This window comes from Canis lupus, chromosome 10 (assembly GCF_011100685.1).
Source record: "Canis lupus familiaris isolate Mischka breed German Shepherd chromosome 10, alternate assembly UU_Cfam_GSD_1.0, whole genome shotgun sequence".
NCBI classification, from domain to species: domain Eukaryota; kingdom Metazoa; phylum Chordata; class Mammalia; order Carnivora; family Canidae; genus Canis; species Canis lupus.
Window position 1 is genome coordinate 6705354 of NC_049231.1, and position 10317 is coordinate 6715670.

The 10317-nt window shown below is 36.9% G+C and overlaps 2 long non-coding RNA genes across 2 annotated transcripts in view; one reads left to right on the plus strand and one right to left on the minus strand.

Moving 5' to 3' along the window:
- Positions 1 to 755, plus strand: part of LOC119873583 — a 118205-nt gene extending 117450 nt beyond the window's left edge. The window contains exon 3 of the long non-coding RNA XR_005365327.1: positions 642 to 755. This is a non-coding gene — a long non-coding RNA (uncharacterized LOC119873583). The remainder of the gene's footprint in view (positions 1 to 641) is intronic.
- Positions 756 to 3796: 3041 nt separating this feature from the next.
- Positions 3797 to 9999, minus strand: LOC111097582. The gene is made up of 5 exons (XR_005365134.1): positions 9905 to 9999; positions 7690 to 7814; positions 7047 to 7166; positions 6256 to 6387; positions 3797 to 3866 (listed from the first exon to the last, which is right to left on the minus strand). It is a non-coding gene; the product is annotated as an uncharacterized LOC111097582 (long non-coding RNA).
- Between the last annotated feature and the right edge of the window lie 318 nt (positions 10000 to 10317).

A 10317-nucleotide genomic window follows, 5' to 3' on the forward strand; every position in this document is an offset into this window, starting at 1 on the left:
AACAGCAAAGACGGGTTGAGGTGCCACTATTCTGCTTTATGGAGGCATGCTTAATAGGAAGATTCTCAGGAGGTCTTCTTGATCAAATAAAGCTTGAATTCTCCAAGCTGGGGTTTCTTTCATCTATTCATTCAGTAAGGCATCCATCCTCATTTGTCTGCCAATCCAGCAGATATTTATTGGGCTTTGGTCATGCACAAGGCAAGGGGTGCCAAGAAGCAATTGTGCAAAAGAGGTGGCATATTTTGATGGCTACAAGTATGGCCCGGAGGGAAGTGCCCGTGTTTAAAGCTTTAGTGGCTACGTAACCTTGATCCAGTTACTTAATCTCTTCATGCTTCAATTTCTTCATCTGTAAAATAAGTCCTTGTGGGTTGTGAGGATTAAATAGGTTACCATACTTCAAAGCACTTAGAAGAGTACTACACACCCTAGGTGCATCTTAGTTGTTATTCCCGGAGCATCTTAAATACTTTGCCAGAGTGTTGCCCTTAAGGGGCAGAGGGCAATTTTCCAACTCTGATAAAGAGGTTGGAGCAAGGGTAGATACATTTTAAAGAGTAAAGGTAATGAACTAGCACCTTTTCCACACGTCTTGTAGGGCTGAAATTCTGTAATGGGTGCATCCCTCTCTTCCCCAGACACTCTCCAAGACTTCCAACCCGGAGTCTCAGTCCCCTGATTTCTGATTCAGGCCTGACCAGCATATCGAAGAGTGGAATCTTGAAACGGCCTTCATCACCCCTGCCTGGTAAGTGACACAGTAGAGCATTTGCCTACTGGCTGAGCTGCAGCCTCCTTCCATGTTGGCTCAGTAACACGACTGGACTTCTGTCTTGGTTTTCTGGTGAGTACCCTTCTTCCCTGGGCTAGAAACTCTAGTCTGAACCTCAGTCAGGTGGGCTCATCTTTTGGATTTTGCTAGCTCTCTGCCCTGAGAAGGTTGAACTCTATCGCCTATGCCCTCAGTCTTACACCAAATTCTGCTGTAACTGAAGTCCTGAAATCATTGGCCTTAGCTATCCCTACTGAGAAATGGTTTCCATATCCATGGCCCACACACTGGATTGGAGTCCCATGATGCCAACACCAAGGAGAACAGTGGTCTGGGGCGACTGTGAAGGGACTTTGTGCAACTCTCTTTAGTAGCATTCCTGCTAGCTTTATTGTTTTCCTCAGCCTTGGTCTCAGGGCTGTTGACCTCTGATACTCCCCTGCCTGCATATACTGAAACTTTGTTGTATCAGACTTTTAAAAGCAAACAAAATCAACTTGGGTTGAAATCCTTTGATACTTTGGAGATGAAGTGGATTGATTGTTAAATATGCCATATGAAAGAGTGTGGATTCGAAAAGTCCATGGGTTAAATTCCACAGACAGAATTTAATAAGGATACTGAATATCTGGTCTTTCACTTGAGTACTAAAAACCTAAGTACATAAGTACAGGGAAAGCCAGATGCCTGTTAATGTGTATGAATAATTTTGAAGTTTTCTCTGCTAATAAATTTAATTGTAGCCTGGAGTATGAGTATATGCTCAGCTGCATAATGGCTTCCAGAGATATTCAAGTCCTAATGCCTGGAACCGATGAATATTAATATTATCTTACATAGCAAAAGGATCATTGTAGATACAATTAAATTAAGGATCTTGAGATGCAGAGATTATCCCGGATTCCTCAGGTAGGCCTAAACTATAATTTTTATAAGAAGTCTTCTTACAAGGAGAGAGTTGGAGGTGTGACTGCAGAAGAAGGAAAATGTGAAGTGAAGGGGCGGGGCGGGGTGGAGGGTGGAAGAAATGTGACGACAAAAGGAAGGGGCCTCTGGCCTAGGAATGTCATGGCTTCTAGAAGCTAGAAAAGGCAAGAACACAAGTTCTCCCCTAGAGACTCCAGAGGGAACCAATCCTGTAGCACCTTGATTTCAGCCCCATAAGACTCATTCTGGACTTTCAAAAGAGAAAATAAATTTGCATTGTTTTAAGCTACTACATTTGTGGTAATTAGTTGTAGCAGCCATAGAAAACTAATACGGACTCAAACTCTGTTCTTGGTGGATCACATCTGAATTGATAAATGCCATTTGAGTCACTGAATATCAAGAAGGGGGTAAGTTTAGCGTAATGACTCAGAATTATAAAGAAACTCCAAAACCCATCGTGAGAGGAATGCTAGAAATAATTGTTTCTATGTAAGAAGCAGTGAGAATTTGAGATTTCAAGTATTTTGGAAGTCATCCCATGCAAGGGGACTTTTCTTGTCCTGAATGTCCCTAAATGATGGAACTTGTCACAGTTTGTAGTTCTATGTTTATTTGCGTGGTTATTTGTATAATGTGCTTCTCCTCCATTGTTCTCTAAGTTTTACGATGACTGAGATTAGATTTGGTCACCATTTTATACCCAGTACCCAACAAGAATAGGAGACATTCAGAAACTGAAACAGAATGAGAGAATTTTGTAAAAATCCTCCCCCGTGAGGGTTAGAGTACATGGTAAGTCATTATAACAAAGAGCCTCAGAGAACAGTGGCTTACACAGGGGAGGAATTATTTTTCTCTTTTCTAAAACAGTCAAAGGGGAGGTGGACATCTGGGGCTGGAAAGATCTCAGGTTTCTTCCATCTCGCTGCTCTGCCATTTAGTTTAGTAATAGAGATAAAAAGAACTTCTATCAAATCACTCAATAAATGTTAAGGAGACAGCTTAGAAAAACTAGGAAAATTAAGTATGAGCCTATATGGAAAACGTAATAGAACAAGAAGAATTATGTACGTTTGGTTTTGATCTATGATTATTTCTTTATATATAAGGAACAGGATTTATAGTTTCAGTGAATTATTTAAGTAGAGTTAGGGAATTACAATGTAGCCATCAATTAGAAAATTTAGGATCACACACAACGTCCTGTAGAGTATCAAAGATACTTAATTCTCCCATAATTTCACAATGATATCATAAGTAATTTTTCTAATTATGATGAAGAAAAAATCTAGGTAGAAAATAAGGGCTCCTATAACAGACCAGACACCTGAGCACAAGTCACCTGTTGTTTGAAGTTACAGCATTTGTCTCCGCTAATTAACCTTTTGTTGAGTCTCTCAAGTCTTATGTAGGAAAGTTTTTGTATGTGGTCTGAGTGAGCTAACATCAGTCCAAAAACAAAATGTCCCTGAGGATATCCTAAAATTACATATGCATATTCTTTTCATCTCTTTATAGAGAAACTAAAATGTTAGATAGACTGAAGCAATTAGATTTTTCTCTACTGTTCTCTCATTTTAGTCTGATGAGCATTTGCAATGATTTTGAACATTATGCTACTCTTGGGGGAGAACTAATTGAGGTGCTTGGAAACCTCTCTGCTCAGTTTACAAAACATTAGGTTTCATGGTCATGTGTCTCACTGCGCACATCCTTTGGTTTTACCTGTTCTTAATAGGAACTGCTTAGGGCCTATTTGAGACAATAAGAAGCAGGAATTATCTTTTGATAAAGCAATTAAATTGAAGTAACTCCTTTGTGTTTCCTTCTGAAAATTGTAGTATTGCTAGCTAATATATCTTTGGATGCCACCACCATTTTATCCTGGAGAGACAGTATTCACTTCTACCAAACACATCAGTTCTATCATTTCCAAAAAAGTAAAAGTAAAAAGAAAAAAAAAAGAGAAGAGAAAGAGAAGGAGGGAGGAAGAATGGACAAGAGAGAATTTCAATTAATGAGAAAAAGTCCTTCAGAATTATGTAAATGTAGTCCACCTTAGATAGACTTAATTTTAAGTCATTTACTTACTTGAATTTCCAAAGGACCTCATTGAAAAGGCTGTCTCCTCCATAATGTAGAGCTCCAAGACTCCAAGGACCTGGTTAGAATCAAACCAGAGTGTATTATAATACCTCTAATTGTGCATATCTTTCTTTTGTAAAAAAAAAAGATTTTATTTATTTATTCATGAGAGACACAGAGAGAGGCAGAGGCATAGGCAGAGGGACGCTCAACCACTGAGCCACCCAGGTGCCTTGGGTGAATATCCTTCTTTAGGAGTTTTTCCTCCTTTCATACTCCCTAGTTGGGGCATTATGAAAAATGCTATCACAAATGAGAGAAGAAACTAAGACAGAGTTACAAATAGAAGCAAGCTTCTTTATCCATGACATTTTATGGGCAAATAATGTATTACTATTAGTGTTATGATTGAATTTTGTATATTATTGTTGCTGTAGACTCAATGTTTGTGTCCCCCCACAAAATTCATGTTGAAGCCCTAATCCCAGTGTGATGGTATTTCAAGGTGGGGCCTTTGAGAGGCAATTAGTTTTATTTGAGGTCAGTACAGTGGTTCCCCCATCATGGCATTAGCGTACTTCTAAGAACAGGGAGACCAGCGCCCTCTCTCTGCCTAATGAGAAACAGCAAGAAGGTGGCTCTCTGAAAGCCAGGAAAGGCCCTTAACCAGGAAATAGTTGGCCCGCATCTTGGTATTGGACTTGCCAGCTTCCAGAACTGTGAGAAATACGTGTGTTGTTTAGCCACTCAGTCTATGGTATTTTTTTATAGCAGCCTGAACTAACAATTTTCTTTGGTGATGCCTGTTGAGTATTTGAAAAACAGTGTTTGTGTCTCTAGATCTCTAGTAGAGGCAGGAATTCAACAAGATGAAATAAAAATGATCTTTTAATAGTTTTAAAGGTTCTTATTTTATAAGGCCCTCGTACACTTAAAAATAAAAACTAATCTTTAGCATAAACAGGGGCACAATTCTTCAGAATGATTATGGTACTACATTTTAAAAAAAATCTAGAGAATGCAGTAACTGTTATTAGTGACAATAATAACGGTCCTCATTATCTGTGATGAATATTTATAGAATGTTCACTGAATGTGCGGAATTTAGCTCCTTAGAAATTGCTTTATCACTGAGTCATTTTCTAAGATGAGCTAGGTGGTTGATCCAAATCCCTTTGATCATATTTTATTTTATTATTTTTTAAAGATTTATTTATTTATTTATTTATTTATTTATTTATTTATTTATTTGAGAGAGGGAGAGAGAGAGAGAGACAGCATGCCTCTGGGTACAAGTGGTGGGAAGGGGCAGAGGGGCAGAGAGAATCCTCCAGCAGACTCCCTGAGTGGCTGGGCTTAATCTCAGGACCCTGAGATCATGACTTCAGCCAAAATCAAGAGTATGATGTTTAACAGACTGAGCCACCCAGTTGCCCCTCTTTGATGGGATTTTAAAAACACATATATCTTCCCTTCAGGATTATATATACCTATTATTTTCCCTTATCCCTCATGAGATCTGTGCTCTAGTGACCCACTGGTAACAGTGAGATGTGTCATATCCCTTGGTGTGTTGGGGTGGAAAAAAGATTGAGAGTAGATTTCTACAATCAAAAGAATTGCTACTTTTGTTCCATCTGTTCCAATATGTCAGTTTCAGTCAGTTAGGTTATCAAGGATTAGCTCTCCTTCCAGTTCAGTCATGTGTAGCATGGTTTAGTGTAGAGAGCACACATATCCTGAGTCCTAAGACACAGATTGATGGTATCTACAGTGTAAATACCTAGGTGATTGCTTCCTCTTAAAAAGAGTGGGACTGCTTCACCTTACCATCAGTTTATCTGGCCGAAGAAATAGAAATTCTGACTTAGATTAGTCTTAGAAAATCCAAATCAGGAAAGCAAATGTGCAAAAAAAAAAAATCGTATATGTTGCATTCCAGAACTGACCAAAATGATAGAGAATTAGTCACTATTTGGTATTCAGTGTCAATAATATCCTTCTTGAGCACAGCTTGAACTTGAAACTCATCCTTTTTTTTTTTTTTGCAAATTGTATCATACTCCTCTAACATTTCAGAAGCTATCCTCCACTTTTATTCCCACTGGCAATATACATGTACACAGCATCCTCAGAATCCACTCTAACCCAATTTAATTATTCATAATCAAGGTTTTAAAAAATCATTGCATATTGATTATGCCTTACATGTTTTATGTTCTATCAATAAACTCAGAATTAATCAAAGAAAATTGGAATGAGAAAACATCAGAAATTCAAAATCATTAAGTCGACATACTTTACTCAGATGATAAATTGTGAAATATTTTCGAAGCAGGAACTCATAATATTTATATAATTACACAATGTTTCAATCATTATTTACTCTAGCCCAAATTAAAGGATCGTGTATATAATTTATTCACTTGCATATTTTGAAAGTTCACGTGAAAGCATTGGCATACAGTTAAAACTTTGGGTCGGTTCTCACATCTCCTGTGGCAGTCTGTGAAGGGGGTACTTAGGTTCAACCCCAGATCTACAAGTTGCTAGCCATGGTCAAATTACTGAGTCTCTCTGTGCCTTAGTTTCCTTTTCTGTAACATGAAGCAAATAACAATATTTACTTTTCTGCATTATTGTGAAAACAACCCAGTTAACTTCTCAACAACTGGTTTTACTTCATGATTGTATGTTACTTGGAAGACCTTATTTTAAGGAGTAAATAATTGGGAATAATTTCATATTCATAATGCAAATATGGACTTTACATTAAGACCATTTTTTTTCCCACTGGGAAAGAAGTATTCAAAATTGAGGGAATTAAGCAAATGATTTTCCTTTTTCCCTAAAATAAACTAAATGACTCTCTTGATTTTGATTCTGGTAAAAATGAAAAATAATATATCATCATTGTAAAAAAATTGATTTAGACTGAAAAGTATAAGAAAAAGAAATCACCCATAAGCTCATTACCTAGAGATATCCAATATCACATTTTAATATATGTTCTTTTTAGTCCTTTTTGATGCATATATAATTTTCTCTTACAAAATTGAGATCATACTGTATATCTTTTTTTCACTTTGGTATAATATCAGAAACACTTCCTGTTGCCCCTAGTCATTGATAGCATGATGTATTATTGCTGTAGAATACTTCATTGTATAAATGACTATAATTTACTAAAATTTTCTCTATCATTAATTTTTTTCTATTACAAATAGTGCCACAGTGAATAACACCAAATACTTACCTCAAAAGAAAGAATCAGAAACAGTCCTCTCTCCCACAGAGTTACAAAATCTGGATTACAATTCAATGTCAGAATACAAATCTTTATGACTGGCGATCTAAATGATAATCCTGAAAGATCCTAAAAGTGGAATTATTAGGTCAAAAGGTGTAAATAAATGATTCTTGATTAATGAAGGATAAATTAGCTTATGACTCCTGTATAGAAGTTGTTTCTTTGTATTTTTCTCTTTCTGAGGAATTTCTGTTTTGGATAATTAAAAACACAAAAGAAATATTTTGCTAAAGGGACCCAAGGGAAAAATATCCTTGGGTTTCCCTTGCGGTCACCTCTTTATACTGAGGCCTTCTCCCCTGACTGTACTCTAAATTAGTTGATGCCATAGACCTTAAATGTGAATCAGCAACTTAATTATAACACAGTGGTTTAAATGTATTTTCTAGTACTGTATTTAAGTGTCAGGATGTAAATGTTGTAGTGGCATGTTTCAAAAAGATTTGGAGTCACTTTTCTCTGGTCAGCCTAGTCTCTGAACGCCTAGCCAACCTTATGAAGAATCATGACGACCCCAAGTAACCTCTTTTAAATGGGCTTGTTTTCAATCTGGGGCAGTTCTATAAAAGGAAAACACATGTGCACATACCAGATTCTACAACTATTGCTGATTGCTTTTCCGCTCGGATGGGCCAGGGTCCAGTTTTCTCAGGGCTTCAGGGAGTGCTTTGACATACTTCCCTCCTCTTCTCTACTGGCAGCACTGCCAACCTGCTGGGATGAGAGAGGGTTGGGCGAGGGTATCATTCCTTTCCTTCTCACTGGGCCTGGGGATAGTAGGTGTTGGCATCAGGGAGTTGTGTTCATCATGTAAATCCCACCAACGTTGCCACTGGGAGGCACGGTAGTGCATTTGGGTTAAACTGTATTCTCTGTGCTAGGTCACATGGTTTGTACTCCTATTTTACTACACTTGAATGTTATGCCCATGGGCAAACTGCTTAATCCTACAGCTACATTGTGTCTCTACCTCCTGGATCTTGCAAGAAGGGATCATGATAATGGTATCTACCTAGTAAGGTTATTCTGAAGATGAAACAAGACAAAGCATGTCTTGTCTTGGGTAGTCAACAGTACCTGCTGTTAATAAATGCTTCATAAAAGCCAACTGATAGTTTCAGAAGAAAAATCTGCCGTTAGTTTCATCTTCATAATTATAAACAATCTGAAATCAAGTTTATATGTCTTAATTCATGCACTCACACTATATCCATTTGTTCAAGTGTCTCTGCTTAGTGCTGAGATAAAAGAAGGTAAGACAATAAAAAATGAGATGGTGTGTGTAAAGAATTTATTATGGTGCTTTTACTCAACAAATGGCACTGTGATTATTATGAAATAGCAAATAATGAGTGCTATAAATAATCGTGATTTTAGGCCCTGTGAATTGAAAATTGTTCTACATCACAATTTATTTTAGAATAAACTTGGACCTGAAGGGGTATGGATTCAGTGGTGCTAAAACATTCTGAATCTTAATGATTATTCTGTGGCCTAAATATTAAGACACAATGTACATTTTAATCAAGTTGATGAACTTCAGGCCTCGCGAAAATCTGTGTGTTTGAGAAAGAAATGTGATGCTTTATTGAAAGAATATATTTATTTGTTGCTGTGCTTGGTTTAGAAGCCATTTTTGCATTTAAACTATTGGGTGGGGTGGGGAGGGAAAGAGGAAAGAAAGTAAGTCCTCTTTGGGGATATTCCCCCACAGAATTGATATACATTCTAAAATAAATGGAAATGGAAAGTGAAAAGTCAGAATAGCTTTACAGAACATAGCAGGCATGTGAAAGAGTGACCAACATATTGCTAGCTTATATTCACTGAGGGAATGGAAATCCACATAGTAGAAGAAAATATCTGATCTAGCCTCTATGAATTCAACAAAAAAAACCTAAAAATATTTGTTTCTCCTCGAGAAAATAAAAGTGATTATCTACTAAACATGAGCTATATAGTTGCTTTGGGTTGAAACCTGAAGAGGAGGTCAGATTGGTCAAAGCTTATCCAATAGAGATTTTGAAGATGTGATATTTATAAGGCTAAATTTCAAAAAAGATCACTTAGGCAGATTTGGCCATAGTTTAAAAAGTCTTGTTAGATGTTATGAAACATCTAACAAGATGTTATTGTGTGTCATTTCATCACACAACCCATCAAAGTTATTCCCAAATTTTATTTTTGATTCTGGTATTTATTGCATAGGGTAACGGTAGCCAGGAACCAGATTTTCAGCCAAACTAAAATAAAGACAGCAGAATCTTGTCTCCATGTTGATGTGGAGCTTGTTTCTCTCTCAGCTCTTATATGAGGTCTTCGCTGGCATATATTTGCTTAAGCCAATAGGACTTTTACGGTCCTATGCTTCTGAATTTTCAACACATCCTATCAATTGTTTTGATTGATGTGCTGACCGTTCTTGTTGAAGAGAACAGAATCTTCTGCCAAATTAGGCAACACCCCCTCTTCCTCTATGATCACCACTCAGGCATTTGGAGAGGACTTCATGCTAATTCCCAGAACCCTTTTAATTAAACATGTTTTGATTGGTAAGTTTGGATTTATATTGTATTATATAGTTTTACCCACTTTTCCAAGTGCTCATTCGATAAGTCAAAACATTTTTCTGCATAATAAACCTAATATTTAACACTGAAATCATCTTTGCCTATAGCTACGATTATCAAACTACAGTGCCTCCTGGACATAATTATTTATTCCTATTTTGTTCCCAACTTATTTATAATTTGAAAAATAATAATTGTAATTTATGAGTACATGCCCAATGTTTAATTACTTACATGTGTAATCTCAGGGTCTCATCATTACAGTTCCTGAAAAGGTAGAGTTTCAGAGAGTAGGAGATAGAAAGGAGATTTCTACGTGTGTCTGAAAGACCAGTGCCAGTGGATTTCACAATATTATGGTTGTTGCAATCCTCTCCTATCTGTTCCAACTAAAGGCAAAGTCTGTCAGAATTTTTCAGTGATGGATTGCTGATGATGCTCCTTCTATAGCCAAATAGTTATCAATCACTAAATGACATTCTGAGTCAAGTGATTTCAGTACAGGGTTTTCATTGCATGAAACATTTTCGTACATTTCATTGAAATAATTCTTTAGGATCCTGATGATGATAAAACCAGAGAAAAAACTCATGGGAAGACTTCATAAAACATTACACTGCTTCCAAGGCTAGGCAAAGGTAAAAAGA